Raw genomic sequence first — 16,362 nt, forward strand, 5'->3', positions numbered from 1 at the left:
ACATTTAAGTCTCTAATCCATCTTGAATTAATTTTCGTTTAAGGAGTAAGGAAAGGATCCAGTTTCAGCTTTCTACTTATGGCTAGCCAATTTTCCCAGCACCATTTATTAAATAGGGAATCCTTTCCCCATTTCATGTTTTTCTCAGGTTTGTCAAAGATCAGATGGCTGTAGATGTGTGGTATTATTTCTGAGGACTCTGTTCTGTTCCATTGGTCTATATCTCTGTTTTGGTACCAGTACCATGCTGTTTTGGTTACTGTAGCCTTGTAGTATAGTTTGAAGTCAGGTAGGGTGATGCCTCCAGCTTTGTTCTTTGACTTAGGATTGTCTTGGCAATGCGGGTTCTTTTTTGGTTCCATATGAAATTTAAAGCAGTTTTTCCAGTTCTGTGAAGAAAGTCATTGGTAGCTTAATGGGGATGGCATTGAATCTGTAAATCACCTTGGGCAGTATGGCCATTTTCATAATATTGATTTTTCCTATTCATGAGCCTGGTATGTTCTTCCATTTGTTTGTGTCCTCTTTTATTTCACTGAGCAGTGGTTTGTACTTCTCCTTGAAGAGGTCCTTTACATCCCTTGTAAGTTGGTTTCCTAGGTATTTTATTCTGTTTGAAACAATTGTGAATGGAAGTTCATTCCTGATTTGGCTCTCTGTTTGTCTGTTACTGGTGTATAAGAATGCTTGTGATTTTTGCACATTAATTTTGTATCCTGAGACTTTGCTGAAGTTGCTTATCAGCTTAAGGAGATTTTGGGCTGACACAATGGGGTTTTCTAAATATACAATCATGTCATTTGCAAACAGGGACAATTTGACGTCTTTTCCTAACTGAATACCCTTTATTTCTTTCTCTTGCCTGATTGCCCTAGCCAGAGCTTCCAACACTATGTTGAATAGGAGTGATGAGAGAGGGCATCCCTATCTTGTGACCATTTTCAAAAGGAATGCTTCCAGTTTTTGCCCATTCAGTATGATATTGGCTGTGGGTTTGTCACTGTCAACATTAGACAGATCAATGAGACAGAAAGTTAACAAGGATATCCAGGAATTGAGCTCAACTCTGCACCAGGTGGACCTAACAGACATCTACAGAACTCTCCATCCCAAATCAACAGAATATACATTATTCTCAGCATCACATCACACTGATTCCAAAATTGACCACATAATTGGTAGTAAAGCACTCCTCAGCAAATGTACAAGAACAGAAATTATAACAAACTGTCTCTCAGATCACAGTGCAATCAAACTAGAACTCAGGACTAAGAAATTCACTTAAAACCACTCAACTACATGGAAACTGAATAACCTGCTCCTGAATGACTACTGGGTCCATAACAAAATGAAGGCAGAAATAAAGATGTTCTTTGAAACCAATGACAACAAAGATACAACATATCAGAATCTCTGGGACACATTTAAAGCAGTGTGTAGAGGGAAATTTATAGCACTAAATGCCCACAAGATAAAACTGGAAAGATCTAAAATTGACACTCTAACACCACAATTAAAAGAACTAGAGAAGCAAGAGCAAACACATTCAAAAGCTAGCAGAGGGCAAGAAATAACTAAGACAAGAGCGGAACTGAAGGAGATAGAGACACAAAAAGCCCTCCAAAAAATCAGTGAATCCAGGACCTGTTTTTTTGAAAAGATCAACAAAATTGATAGACCACTAGCAAGACTAATAAAGAAGAAAAGAGAGAAGAATCAAACGGATGCAATAAAAAATTATAAAGGGGATATCACCATCGACCCCACAGAAATACAAACTACCATCAGAGAATACTATAAACATCTCTGCGCAAATAAACTAGAAAATCTAGAAGAAATGGATAATTTCCTGGATACTTACACTCTCCCAAGACTAAACCAGGAAGAAGTTGAATCCCTGAATAGACCAATAGCAGGCTCTGAAATTGAGGCAATAATTAATAGCCTACCAACCAAAAAAGTCCAGAATCAGATGGATTCACAGCTGAATTCTACCAGAGGTAGAAGGAGGATCTGGTACCATTCCTTCTGAAACTATTCCAATCAATAGTAAAAGAGAGAATCCTCCCTAACTTATTTTACGAGGCCAACATTATCCTGATACCAAAGCCTGACAGAGACACAACAAAAAAAGAGAATTTTAGACCAATATCCCTGATGAACATCGATGCAAAAATCCTCAGTAAAATACTGGCAAACCAAATCCAGCAGCACATCAGAAAGTTTATTCACCATGATCAAGTGGACTTCATCCCTGGGATGCAAGGCTGGTTCAACATACACAAATCAATAAACATAATCCAGCATATAAACAGAACCAAAGACAAAAACCACATGATTATCTCAATAGATGCAGAAAAGGCCTTTGACAAAATTCAACAGTGCTTCATGCAACAACTCTCAATAAATTCGGTATTGATGGAATGTATCTTTTTCCAATTATTTCAATTTATTTGTTAAATTTATCTAGTAGCATTCTGAATTCTTTGTCTGTATTATCTTGAATTTTTTTGAGTTTCCTGAAAACAGCTATTTTTAATTTTCCGTCTGCAATCACATATCTCTTGTCTCTCAGGGATTGATCCCTGGTTCTTATATAGTTTGATGATGTCATGTTTTCTTGTATGGTCTTGAATCTTACGAACGTTTGTCAGTGTCTAGACATTGAAGAGCTAGGTATTTATTGTAGTCTTCATAGTTTGGGTTTATTTGTACTTGTCCTTCTTGGGAAGGTTTTCCCAGTATTCTGAGTGACTTGGGTATTGTGACATACATTTTTGGTCACTGCAGCCACATCTGCATTAGAGGGCATTGCAAGCCCAGTAATGCTGTGGTTCTGGCAGGCTCCTAGAGGCACTGCTCTGGTGGTCTTAGATAAGATCTGCAAGATTCCCTGAATTACTAGATAAAGGTTCTTGTGTTTTTTCCTTTTTGTTTTCTCCCAAACAATTGGAGTCTCTTTCTCTCTTTGCTATGTTGCCTGGAGCTAGGGGAGGGTTGACATAAGGATCCCTGTGGCCAACCCCACTGGGACTGCACTGGGTCAGACCTGAAGCCAACATAGCACTAGGTCTCACCCAAGGCTTAGGGTAACTACTGCTTACTCAGCCCTAGGGGTCTACAATCAGCAGGTAGCAAATCCATACAGTATTGTGTCATTCTCTTTAGGGCAATGAGTTTCCCCAGGCCCCAGAGAGATCCAAGATGACTCCTAGGAGTCAGGGCCTAGAGTCAAAAACCCTAGAAATCTACTGGTGCTCTATTTTTTTGTGACTAAGCTGACATCACCCCATAATAAAAAGTCTTTCCCAGCCTTCCCTCTCTTTTCCCCAGGCAGAGGAATCTCTCTGCTTTTCACAACCACAGTTTCATGGGGACTACTTCCAGTCTACTGCCAGTGTTCACTTAAGGCCCAAGGGTTCTTCAGTCAGCTTATGGTCAAGCCTACGGGACCTGGGATTCACTCTTCAGGGAAGTGGGCTCCCCTGTGGCCCAGAGTAGGTCCGGAAATGCTGTCCAAAAGCCAAGGCCTGGAATTTGGAACCCTAAAAGCCCACTTAATACTCTACCCCACTGTGGCCGAGCTAACACCAAAGCTGCAAGACAAAGTCCTTTTTCCTCTGATGTTTTCAAGCAGAAGGAGTATCTCCTCATAGCCACCACAACTTTGAATTTGCAGGGTCACACCAGAAACCAGCATGTCTCAAAGTCTCACCCACGGCCCATGGTGTGTACTACCAGCTGTGGCCGCTGATTATTCAAGGCCAAAAGGCTCTTTAGTCAGCATTTAATGAATCCTTTCAGGACTGAGTCCTTCCTTTCAAAGAAGTGGATTCTCTTCTGGCCCAGGGTGTGTCTAGGTATGTCATTTGAGATCTAGGGTCTGAAATGGAGAATCACAACTCTGCCCAATGCCCTATCCTACTGTGGTTAACTGGTACCCCAGATGAAAAACAAAATTCTCTTTGCTCTCTCTCTCCTCTCTTCAAGTAGAGGGAATTGGTCTCATTCTGAGCTGAAAGGTGCACTCCCTGGGGTTGAGAGAGGGATGGCACAAGCACTGCTGTAGTCACCCCACTGTTTTTTCACTAGGTCATGTGCCTCCCCACCCAAGTCCATTGGCTTTGAGACCAGCACAGGAAAAGGCTTTGCCTAGGAGTTGCAGTTCTTGTGGCTTAGATTGCCTTTCAAATTTATTTAGGACCCCAGAGGCATTTACCCTACAGTGGTGAGGCTTACTGATACTCAGATTCCGACCTCTGGGCTAGGTGATTCCCTTCCAACTTTGACTCATCTAAATGCTCCCGCTGTGAATACCAACTGAGCTCTGCTCAGTGTTGCTTTGTCTTGTGACAGGGTAGCACTGAGTTCCAATGAAAAGTATCACAACCTTTGTGCTCTTCCTCCCCCAAGTGAACAGATTATCTACACCATGAGGCCACTGCTGGGGGATGTGAGAGGGCTGGCATTCGCCATTCAGTAATGCTTTTCCTACTTTCTTCAGTGCCTATTTCAGTGATATGAGGTTAAAATCGGATACTGTGATTGCTCACTTGATTTTTGGTTCTTATGAAGGTGTTTTTTTTTATCGAGATAGTTGTTAAGTTAGGTGATTCTGCAGGGAGGATGATCAGTGAAGACTTCTATTCAGCCATATTGCCCTCATATTTTCATTTGTGTGATGTTGGCATGATCCTGGACTTGGCGTACATCAACCACTTAATGACACCCTTTGTCTGTACACTAGACAGTCTCAGTTTTTGCTAGTGGAAAATTTTGCCTCTTGTTGTTTAAAATTGTATTTCCCTTTATCAAGAATGATGTTAATAATTTTTCCTATGTTTATTAGTTGTGTATGTTTCTTTAGATAGAGGCATTGAGATTTGTACTTACATGACTATAGCAGCCTCTCTTTGGTACAGAGCAGTTAGACTTATCCAAATAGATTTTTTTGCATGCAGTTATGTGGATCACTTACCAAGGCCCCAGCACTCTAGCTAGGACTTGCATTGTTAAGCAATTGTATCATTTGGCAGATGTTTTCTTTTGGGTGGGGTTGACAGCATGAAGGGACGAGATGTTGGCTCCCATGCCTCAGATCCCTCTTTTCCATTAGATTAAACATTGGACTAGATCTTCTGCTTATTGTTTTCAGGAAATTATTGATCTTATTAACTTGTAGGATGAATACTCATTGGACACTGAGTATATTAGCTCTTTTCCTGTTAAATACATGGCAATGTTCTCCCAGCAATTTATTAATTTTGTTTTAGAAAGTGTTTACTAAACAAGACTTTATTTTAAATGTAATTGGCCTGCCATTCTTTTTCTTTATGGCTTGCGGGTTGCAGTCTTACTTAAGTGGACCTCTTCAAGATCTACGCTATTCTCTCTAATTTTCTTGTGGTACTTTAATAGTGTGTGTATTTGTGTATATAACACTTAGCTCTTTAATCCATGTGCAATTTAAAGATTTATAATGTGAGATAGAGATTTCATTTTGTTTATAATAGATAAGCAATTTCCACAATAGTTATTAAATTGTTCCTTTCTCCATGGATTTAAAATATCAAGTGGGTGTTTCAGAGGGAATTCACAGGACAGGGAAGTGTTGAATGTGAGGAGACTGAAAAAAAAAAGATCCAGGTGGGTGATTGGGACCAAGTGCACAGTGGCAGCAATAGGAAAGTGATTCATGTCATTGAAGAAATGGCCAGCATGGCTGTCCTGGAGGCAAGGAACACATGGCTTATAATGATCATTTCTGTGAAGTAGCCAAGAGTTGAATTATTCATTTTATAGAGGAAGAAATGAGACTTCAGATAGGTGAAGACTTATGCCTGGTCATACAGCTGCTGCAAACTTTTTTATGCTAACTCAACTTTTCTGGTATCAGGTGACCAATAAGTTGTCTTTACTCAATGCCAGTCCTGGTTCTTTAATTTGAAGCACTCTCTTGCAGGCATGGTCCCATCTTGGAACACCACTGTCATTGCAAATTTATTATTTTGAAATTATTATTTTTTTCCTGTGTTGTGCCTTTAGCTTCCTAAAGCTATGGATGTTAGTTTCTATCTGTCTGATAACTTGACATGTGCCTTCTAAGTGTTTATGGGAAAAGGGAAAGGGAGAAGGAGTCTTGTCATCTACCTCATGGAAGGCTTCTCAGTGTACCTTCCAGGCATTGAGATTTGTAGTTAGATGACTATAGCAGCTTCTCCTTGGTACAGTGAAGTTAGACATATCCAAACCACGTTTTTGAATGCAGTTATGTGGAACACTCACTAAGGTTCAAGCCCTCTACCTAGGACTTGCATTGTTAAGCAATTGTATAATTTGGCAGGTGTTTGAGTGGAGTTGAGAGCATGAAGGGATGAGACGTTGGTTCCTATGCCTCAGATCCCTCTTTTCCATTAGATTAAACATTGGATTACTGGTATCCAAGAATATAACTCATTATACCCCGAGGGTCTAAAAATTATGTATTTTGTTTGCAGTAAATAGCAGCAAGTTATGCAGCAATGAAGAGAACAGGTGAGCCACTACCTTTACCTGAGCAACAGGTGCCATTTCTGCAATGAAGGAGCCCAACCAACATCTTCCTCTATATGAGTCACCAGTAACACATAGACAAACAAGAGTTCTGCCCCAAACAATAGTAAAGAAATGCCAATTTCAAATACATGGCACATCCCTGGAATAGCCCTCTGGCAGACACAGGCAGTGACCAGAAACCCATTGGAAAGTCTGACCAGGAAAGTGCCACTCACATGACCTATCACTGCTACTGCCTCATGGTAAGCCCCTATCTGGGATAGTATATAGCTACTGGATTTTAAAAAGTAATGGTTGCTTTTGAATATTCAGATGCTGAAGAAATTTATGTGAGGAGAAATGTGGTACCACCAGTAGACACAACAGTAAGTGACAAAGAGGGAACAGGCCCATGGTCTCTGGAAGTAGTTTAGAGCCAACTGCATGCCCAAGATCAGTCCTGCTGAGAAGCTAAGAGTCAGTGGTCACAACCACACCAAACAGCTCACAGTGCCAGGCAATGTTGCATTGTCTTTAAAGAACCTTTTGGTGGCAAGACAAAACACACTGGCTCTGGGGTAGATGAAAGACAGAACTCTTGTTATTTATAGCTCCAAGTGAGAAAAGTCTTCCAGGCAGGGCTGCACAGGGTTTTGCACCTAGTGACAAGGGAACTGGAAGTTGGAGGTTTACAGGATTGGGCAAGCACCATCTATGTATGGCAACTGGGGAAGAGTTTGCTACATTTCCCTGGCTCCTTGTGGATTCACTAATTTGAATAATTGTGTACACTTCTGGGCATACTATTTATCTTTGGTTGCCTATTACCTGGCCCTGGGTTGATTAAGGTGAGTACATGGTGGCCTGGAGTATGAGAACTAATAAAGGAGTAGTTTAAGGTGCAGATTAAATGAGCTGGTCAAAGAGAACTGCCAGGTTTTGTTTTGTTTTGTTTGTTTGTTTGTTTGTTTTTCCTGACAGGGCCTCAAACCTGGCTCAAGAGAATATTTTAAAAATTATTTTATTGAGGTATGATTAACAAATAAAAAGTTGTAGAACTTTAATGGGACACATATCGATGAGTGTGGAGATAAGTATACACCTGTAAAGCTATCACTACTGTGAAGGCTATAATAAGCATATCCATCATCTCCAAAATTTCCTTCCACCCCATTAAGATAATTTCCTGGACACTTACACTCTCCCAAGACTAAGCCAGGAAGAAGTTGAATCCCTGAATAGACCAATAAAAGGCTCTGAAATTGAGGCAATAATTAATAGCCTACCAACCAAAAAAAGTCCAGGACCAGACAAATTCACAGTCTAATTCTACCAGAGGTACAAGGAGGAGTTGGTGCCATTCCTTCTGAAACTATTCCAATCAATAGAAAAAGAGGGAATCCTCCCTAACTCATTTCATGAAACCAACACCATCCTGATACCAAAGCCTGGCAGAGACACAACAAAAAAAGAGAATTTTAGATCAATATCCTTGATGAACATCAATGCAAAAATCCTCAATAAAATACTGGCAAATCGAATCCAGCAGCACATCAGAAAGCTTATCCACCATGATCAAGTTGGCTTCATCCCTGGGATGCAAGGCTGGTTCAACATATGGAAATCAATAAACGTAATCCAGCATATAAATAGAACCAAAGACAAAAACCACATGATTATCTCAATTGATGCAGAAAAGGCCTTTGACAAAATTCACCAGCGCTTCATGCAAAAACTCTCAATAAATTCGGTATTGATGGAACATATCTCAAAATAATAGAGCTATTTATGACAAACCGATAGCCAATATCATACTGAATGGGCAAAAACTGGAAGCATTCCCTCTGAAAACTGGCACAAGACAGGGATGCCCTTTCTCACCACTTCTATTCAACATAGTGTTGGAAGCTCTGGCTAGGGCAATCAGGCAAGAGAAAGAAATAAAGGGTATTCAGTTGGAAAAAGAAGAAGTCAAATTGTCCCTGTTTGCAGATAACATGATTGCATATTTAGAAAATACCATTGTCTCAGCCCCAAATCTCCTTAAGCTGATAAGCAACTTCAGCAAAGTCTCAGGACACAAAATCAATGTGCAAAAATTGCAAGCATTATTATACAGCAGTAACAGACAAACAGAGAACCAAATCATGAATGAATTCCCATTCAGAATAGCTTCAAAGAGGATAAAACACCTAGGAAACCAACTTACATGGGATGTAAAGGACCTCTTCAAGGAGAACTACAAACCACTGCTCAGTGAAATAAAAGAGGACACAAACAAATGGAAGAACATACCACGCTCATGGATAGGAAGAATCAATATCGTGAAAATGGCCATACTGCCCAAGGTAATTTATAGATTCAATACCATCCGCATTAAGCTACCAATAGCTTTCTTCACAGAATTGGAAAAAACTGCTTTAAAGTTCATATGGAACCAAATAAGAGCCTGCATTGCCAAGACAATCCTAAGTCAAAGAACAAAGCTGGAGGCATCACCCTACCTGACTTCAAACTATACTACAAGGCTACAGTAACCAAAACAGCATGGTACTGGTACCAAAACAGAGATATAGACCGATGGAACAGAACAGAGCCCTCAGAAGTAACACCACACATCTACAGCCATCTGATCTTTGACAAACTTGAGAAAGACAAGAAATAGGGAAAGGATTCCTTATTTAATAAATGGTGCTGGGAAAATTGGCTAGCCATAAGTAGAAGCTGAAACTGGATCCTTTCCTTACTCCTTATACAAAAATTAATTCAAGATAGATTAGAGACTTAAATGTTAGACCTAATACCATAAAAACCCTAGAAGAAAACCTAGGTAATACCATTCAGGACATAGGTATGGGCAAGGACTTCATGACTAAAACACCAAAAGCAACGGCAACAAAAACCAAAATTGACAAATGGGATGTAATTAAACTAAAGAGCTTCTGCACAGCAAAAGAAACTACCATCAGAGTGAACAGGCAACCTACAGAATGCGAGAATTTTTTTTGCAATCTATTCATCTGACAAAGGGCTAATATCCAGAACCTATAAAGAACTCAATCAAATTTACAAGAAAAAAACAAACAACTCCATCAAAAAGTGGGCCAAGGCTATGAACAGACACATCCCAAAAGAAGACATTCATACAGCCAACAGACACATGAAAAAATTCTCGTCATCACTGGCCATCAGAGAAATGCAAATCAAAACCACAATGAGATGCCATCTCACACCAGTTAGAATGGCAATCATTAAAAAAATCAGGAAACAACAGGTGCTGGAGAGGATGTGGAGAAATAGGAACACTTTTACACTGTTGGTGGGACTGTAAACTAGTTCAACCATTATGGAAAATAGTATGGCGATTCCTTAAGGATGTAGAGCTAGAAGTACCATATGACCCAGCCATCCAATTACTGGGTATATACCCAAAGGATTATAAATCATGCTGCTCTAAAGACACATGCACACGTATGTTCATTGTGGCACTATTCCCAATAGCAAAGACTTGGAATCAACCCAAATGTCCATCAGTGACAGACTGGATTAAGAAAATGTGGCACATATACACCATGGAATACTGTGCAGCCATAAACAAGGATGAGTTTGTGTCCTTTGTAGGGACATGGATGCAGCTGGGAACCATCATTCTCAGCAAACTTTTGCAAGAACAGAAAACCAAACACCACATGTTCTCACTTATAGGTGGGAATTGAACAATGAGATCACTTGGACACAGGAAGGGATCATCACACACCAGGTCCTATTGTGGGGAGGGGGGAGGGGGGAGGGATAGCATTAGGAGATATACCTAATGTAAATGACGAGTTAATGGGTGCAGCACACCGACATGGCACATGTATACATATGTAACAAACCTGCACGTTGTGCACATGTACCCTAGAACTTAAAGTATAATTTAAAAAAAGATAGCATTAAAATATCTATACTATTTTAGAGATTCAAACATGACTTGGAAGGACAAGTGAAAAAGGAATTTTAAGACCTATTCTGGTAGGTTACAGCACATACACACAAAGAATTGCGACTTCAACAAATGTTATTGATCCATTGGGGGAAAAATAATATTTGACAGAGAATTCTATGTAAGTTGTTCAGGTAGAAAGAAAAATTGATTGGTAAAAGTTAGTAGATAGGTTTGACACTTGGAATTCATGGTTTAATGAATGGCTCAAGTACCTGAAACCCACTTTAAGAATCTGCCAAATTCGCTAAGTAAATCTTGATTTCAGGAGTGGCCTCTGGTTAATGAGATTGAAATTCCAACATCTCCCTCTATAATGTAATGCAATTGATCCAAGGTCTCAAGGAGATAGGAATGTTGGAATTAATCTGCTATACACAACCTGTCCATTCATTCTTTATTCACATGTCCTGAGAGAGGGAGCCTGAAAAATATCCACCCTTTGCCAAGGCATTGAAGAAATGCTTTGATGATAGGGCCATCAGTATTCTGGAAAAGTTCCGTAGTTTCTGACCTCTGTAAAATGGAGACGATGTGGGAAATGGGAGATACCACATTGGAACTGAGTTTTTGATCTCAATGGGAAGAATGAGAATGTTTATAGGTAGAGGTCAGGTGGTAGCTTTTACCACTCAGACACATAAGAAAACAATTAGTCACAAACCATATAGAGAAGGTGTTTTCGTATCCTCAGTGATATAGCATGAGAAGTAATTGTTTTGCTAGGGTTTTAGAAATAAATGAGGTTACAAAACAAATATGGTGCCTATTGACATTTATAAGAAGAAAAAATTTAGATCTAGAAGGCAGAAACCTTACTTGAGTCATCATTGTGGAGACTCTTGACCTCTTAACGCATTCCAAAAATGGAGCCAGTTTATAGACTTAGAACACCTTGATTGAAGGGAAGCCAGAATCCATTCAGAAAGAACTTTGCAATGTGGTAATAGATATATATTTTGAATTTTCTTTCACACCTTTTCAGGAGGAAGGAAAATGCCAAATCTGCAGGGATTTTATCTGCTGGCTTCGAACTATTTCTGGGAAGTAACAATGAAGGGGAGGGAACTTATGATGATCAGGTGATAAATGGAGTCTTGGCCACATTCACCTTTTGTGAAACCTCAGACTCATTCTATAGTTATTTATTACATTCTCAAATTCACAGAGGGTATAGATGTAAGTAGTAACTATCTGTATTCCCAAATTGTTTCTCCGATCCAGGGAGAAAGGACATGATGGAAAGAAAGGCCAAAATACAAGCCACCAGAATTGCACCTGCCTAACCCTGCCTTGTAGAAAACAAAACAAACAAAAATATCACATCCCTAGAGAAATTACAGAGATTAGTGCCACCATCAATGACTTGAAATATGTGAGAGTGCTAATTCCCACTACATCCCCATTTAACATGCCTATTTGCACAGTGTAAAGCCAGATGTGTCAAGGAGAATGACAGTTGATTATCACCCACATAATTAGGTAGTGATTCCAATCACAGCTGCATTTCCAGATATGGTATCTCCCTTGGAGAAAATTAACACAGGCCCTGACACCTGGTATAAAGCTATTGAAATAGGAATACCTTTCCCCCCTATCTGTACCAGCAAAGGAAAGCATAAGCAGTTAGCTGTCATATCATGAATATAAGAGTATACCTTTTCTGTCATGTTTCGGGGGACTATCAAACATACAGCTCTCTGTCATAAAATATTCTGGACTAGGCACATTCATTGCTTTGATATTATGCAGAATGCAACACTGACACATTGTACTTCTGATTATATGATTATTTCACAACGAATAAGAGTAGGAAGCAGACAGAATCCTAGAGCCTTAGTAAAAACACAGGGGTACTAAAGGGTGGCAAATAAACGCCTTAACATTCAGGGCTGCATAACACTGATGAAATATCTTGGAGTTCATTGGTCTATGTCTTGTTTGCTAATGAGATAAAAGGAAAAACATACTATACCTTGCAGCAATCACTATTGATAAAGAAGCACAACACTTAGTGGGTCTTGCTTCAATTTTTAAGGCAATGTATATCCTGTCGGTGCCTACTTTTCTAATTAATTCCCTGGGTAATTTGGAAGACTCATAGTTTTGAATTGGGCCCACAGTGAGAAAGGATCTATAGTAGATCCAGACTGCTGTGAAAACTGCCCTGTCACTGGGACTTATGATTCAGAAACCACAGTTATCCATAGTGCCTGGGTAAGAGGGATAATCTTCACGGAGCCTTGACAAACTCAGTGAGAGATTAGGAGTCTCAAATTACAGAATTTGGGTGTAAGGTTATGCCCTTTTCTAAGGTTATGCCCTTTTCTGTTGAAAAAGTATTCTCCATTTGAAATATGGTTTTTGGCTCTCACAGAGCCTTTGGGGCCTTGGTTGAGACAGAAACCCTTTACTTGAGTGTGGTAGACAGAATATTTCCTTCTCACCCCGAAGATGATTACATCCTAACTCCTAGAATCCATAGATATATTACTTTACATGGCAAAAGATCCATGTAGATGAGGCCAAATTAAGGATCTTGAGCTGGTGGTGAAATTATCCTGGATTATCTCAGTGTGGACCCAGTATCATCACAAGGGTACTAATAAGAGGAAAGCAGGAGGGTCAAAGTTAGAAAAAAGAGATGACAGAAGAAGATTAAGAGAGAAAGAGTGGCCAGGCATGGTGACTCACGCCTGTAATCTCAGTACATTGGGAGGCTGAGGGGGGTGGATCATCTGAGGTCAGGAGTTTGAGACCAGCCTAGCCAAAATGGTGAAACCCTATCTCTACTAAAAATACTAAAAATTAGCTGGACGTGGTGGTGCATGCCTGTAATCTTAGCTACTTGGGAGGCTGAGACAGGAGAATTGTTTGAACCTGGGAGGCGGAGGATGCAGTGAGCCGAGATCGCACCATTGCACTCCAGCCTGGGCAACAAGAGCAAAACTGCATCTCAAAAAATAAATAAATAAATAAATAAATAAATAAATAAATAAAAAGAGAGAGAGAGAGAAAGAGAGATTAAGATTGAAGATTGCTATGTTGTTGATTGTGAATGGAGAATGGCAGCATGAACAAAATAACAAATGCTTCCTGGAAGCTAGAAAGTTCAAGAAAACAGATTATTCTTTAAAACTTCTAGAAGGAATACAGCCCTGCTAACCAACACCTTGATTTCTGAACTTCTGACCTCCAGAACTATAAGGGAGTAAATATGTATTGTTTAAGTCACTAAATTTTTGACAAATTGTCACATTGTCAATGGGAAACTAATGCAATGAGACACAAAATCATAATTCAAGCTCTACTGCTCATTGTGCACTTGTTATTATCTGATTCACAAACACAAATAACTACCTACAAACAAAATATATATACTTATACATGCATAAATACCTTTGTAAGTTAAAAAAAGATATGCACAACAGTATTAAATTTTATAATGGAAATGATATTCAGAAGACTGGGTCTAAGCAGGGCCTGAAAGGTAAAAAATAAAAAATGCATAAGCAGGTGTTACCAATTCCTTTACCAGATCTCCCTTTTGTTTTTAGTCATTCCCTGAGTTCACATCTATGGTCTCTTGTTAAAATTAATGGAACAGGAAACAACAGGAACCTGTTTTGTAAATATATCTGTATATTGTGCTGATATTAGTCAGAAGTGAATGACTTCTTCCCTACAACCCTACACAGAAATAGCTCTAAAAGACAATGGAGAAGGGAAATCATCCACAAGGACAGATCCTTGCATGGTACCACTTGTTGTTCAGTTGCATGAAAGGCAAGAAAGCCTGAGATAGAGATCTATAAAAATTCATAGGCAATAGCAAATGCTTTGACAAGGTGATGAGTGGCTAACTAAAAAGAAAACAGAGGTGCAGAAAGTCTCAGGAAAAAGTGTATGGATGCATGGGCATGGAGTGTTGCACAGAAATACTAATAAAAATGCAATTGCTGGAAAAAAGCACCATTATTAGATATATGAGATAAATACTGTAAATCAGACTCTTTCTCCGTATTCCCTAGTGCTAACTCAAAGACCTCACGTATAAACTTGTGATAGTGGCAGGGATGGGGGATACACAGGAATTCAACAATGTAGACTTCCTCTCATTAAGGCTAATTTGGCTATTACCAATGTTGAGTACACAACACACTTATAACAAGAGCTGATGCTGAATCCCTAATGTCTTCTCATATATCTGGCAAAATAGTTGACAACATAGAGGAAAGACAAATACATATTTTATCTTTGAGGGAGCGCGGAGGGGGAATTTGTTTTCTTAGCAATGGTGTTACTTACTTCTCTGGTTTTACACACAGGATTGTCTGGGCCAACTGGAATTATTTTACAAGAAGGAGAGTGTGATGGCAATGGATTCACACTCACAGAATTAACTAGTCTATTATGTTCAACCCCCCCCCCAAAAAAAATAGCCTGGAGAGGGTGGCACAACTCACTGAATGCTGAGTTAGAGTGGCAGCAATGTTGGGATGTCATTCTACTCAATGTAGCAACTGCCATAAACCAGTAACTGATATAAATTATCTGTTTCATAATCAGAATGCATAGGGCTGGGAACTAAGGGTTGAAGGTGATATGGTCAGTTATGTAATTATCCCTAAATATGTCGCTTGTAAAATATTTTAACTTCACAATTTTAGATGAATTTTGGTTTTGTGATCTTTGAGCCCCAAATCAAATGCTTTAACTAAAGAATATAGTCAGAATTTTATGTAATTACAGATCTGTGACTGTCCTCTGGTCAAGCTGGGTTTCTCTTGTGGTTGAACAAATGAAAAGAAAGAGAATATGTTCTAGCCAACTAGATTGTTCCCAATCACCAGGAGAAAACTGGTTTCTAGTTCACTATGAAAAATAAGAGGCCAATGTTGAAAAGCATAGATATTCACTGGGGTATCTATTAGTACTATCTTGCTTTATAATCTTAGCTAATGAAAACTGAAACTACACAAACAGAAAATATCGCCAAGATGAAGGTTAAGTTTACCCCGTTGGTTAAAAAGCCTCTCTCCCTGATTGGCTTCCCAAGGAAAGAGACATAGCAGAAAGAGTACTGGTAAAATGGAGACATGATCACAAATGTAGTTCTTCTGATCAGCTTAATAAGTGAAGACTGTACTATATTATAATGCTTGGTTCTTTCTGCCACCTGAACCACAGTACCTTACATGCAGAACACTAGTGATATCTAATCCATTCAATTTCAGGTGAAAGTTGAAATGAACTGACATCGCCAATAGTAATATGGTAGTTGCTGGGATTCAAGTTCTCCCATATTATAAAAATTAAGTGTTTGCCAGCATAGATGTAAGAGTGAATACTGTGGGAATAATGGAGTAGACTGTTTTAGAGATCTTCCATTATGTCTCTTGACTCCTTTTCCACTTTCTTTATCTGTTCTATGTTCTGAGTGGCTAACCTGTATAGACTACATGAGATCTCTTGCTTCTGATGGTTTAAAACTGTGAGCACTAGGAGATCAGAGAGAGAGAGCGAGAGGAGTGTGGTTTTGGCATTTATTCTTTTGTCTTACTCCTTTAGTGACTGCTGCAGACTTGTAACTCTGCGAAGCCGTGTAACCTAAGCTACTTATCCTGATTTCCAGTGACCTTGCTCTCTCATCCCTCTTTAAGGGCTATGAGTAACTATGGCACCCAGGGGTCCTACATTTTCCCTTTTGGTTTCCATAGATCATTTTCTCACATCATAGTCTCCTTTTAAACTCTTCTCAGAGTTTGCTGGTTTGAATTAGGCCTTTTTCCTTCCTCAATGCTAACTGATACATTTCTCTACAACATGTCAGGCACCATACA

Source organism: Macaca nemestrina, chromosome 6 (assembly GCF_043159975.1).
Source record: "Macaca nemestrina isolate mMacNem1 chromosome 6, mMacNem.hap1, whole genome shotgun sequence".
Lineage (NCBI taxonomy): Eukaryota > Metazoa > Chordata > Mammalia > Primates > Cercopithecidae > Macaca > Macaca nemestrina.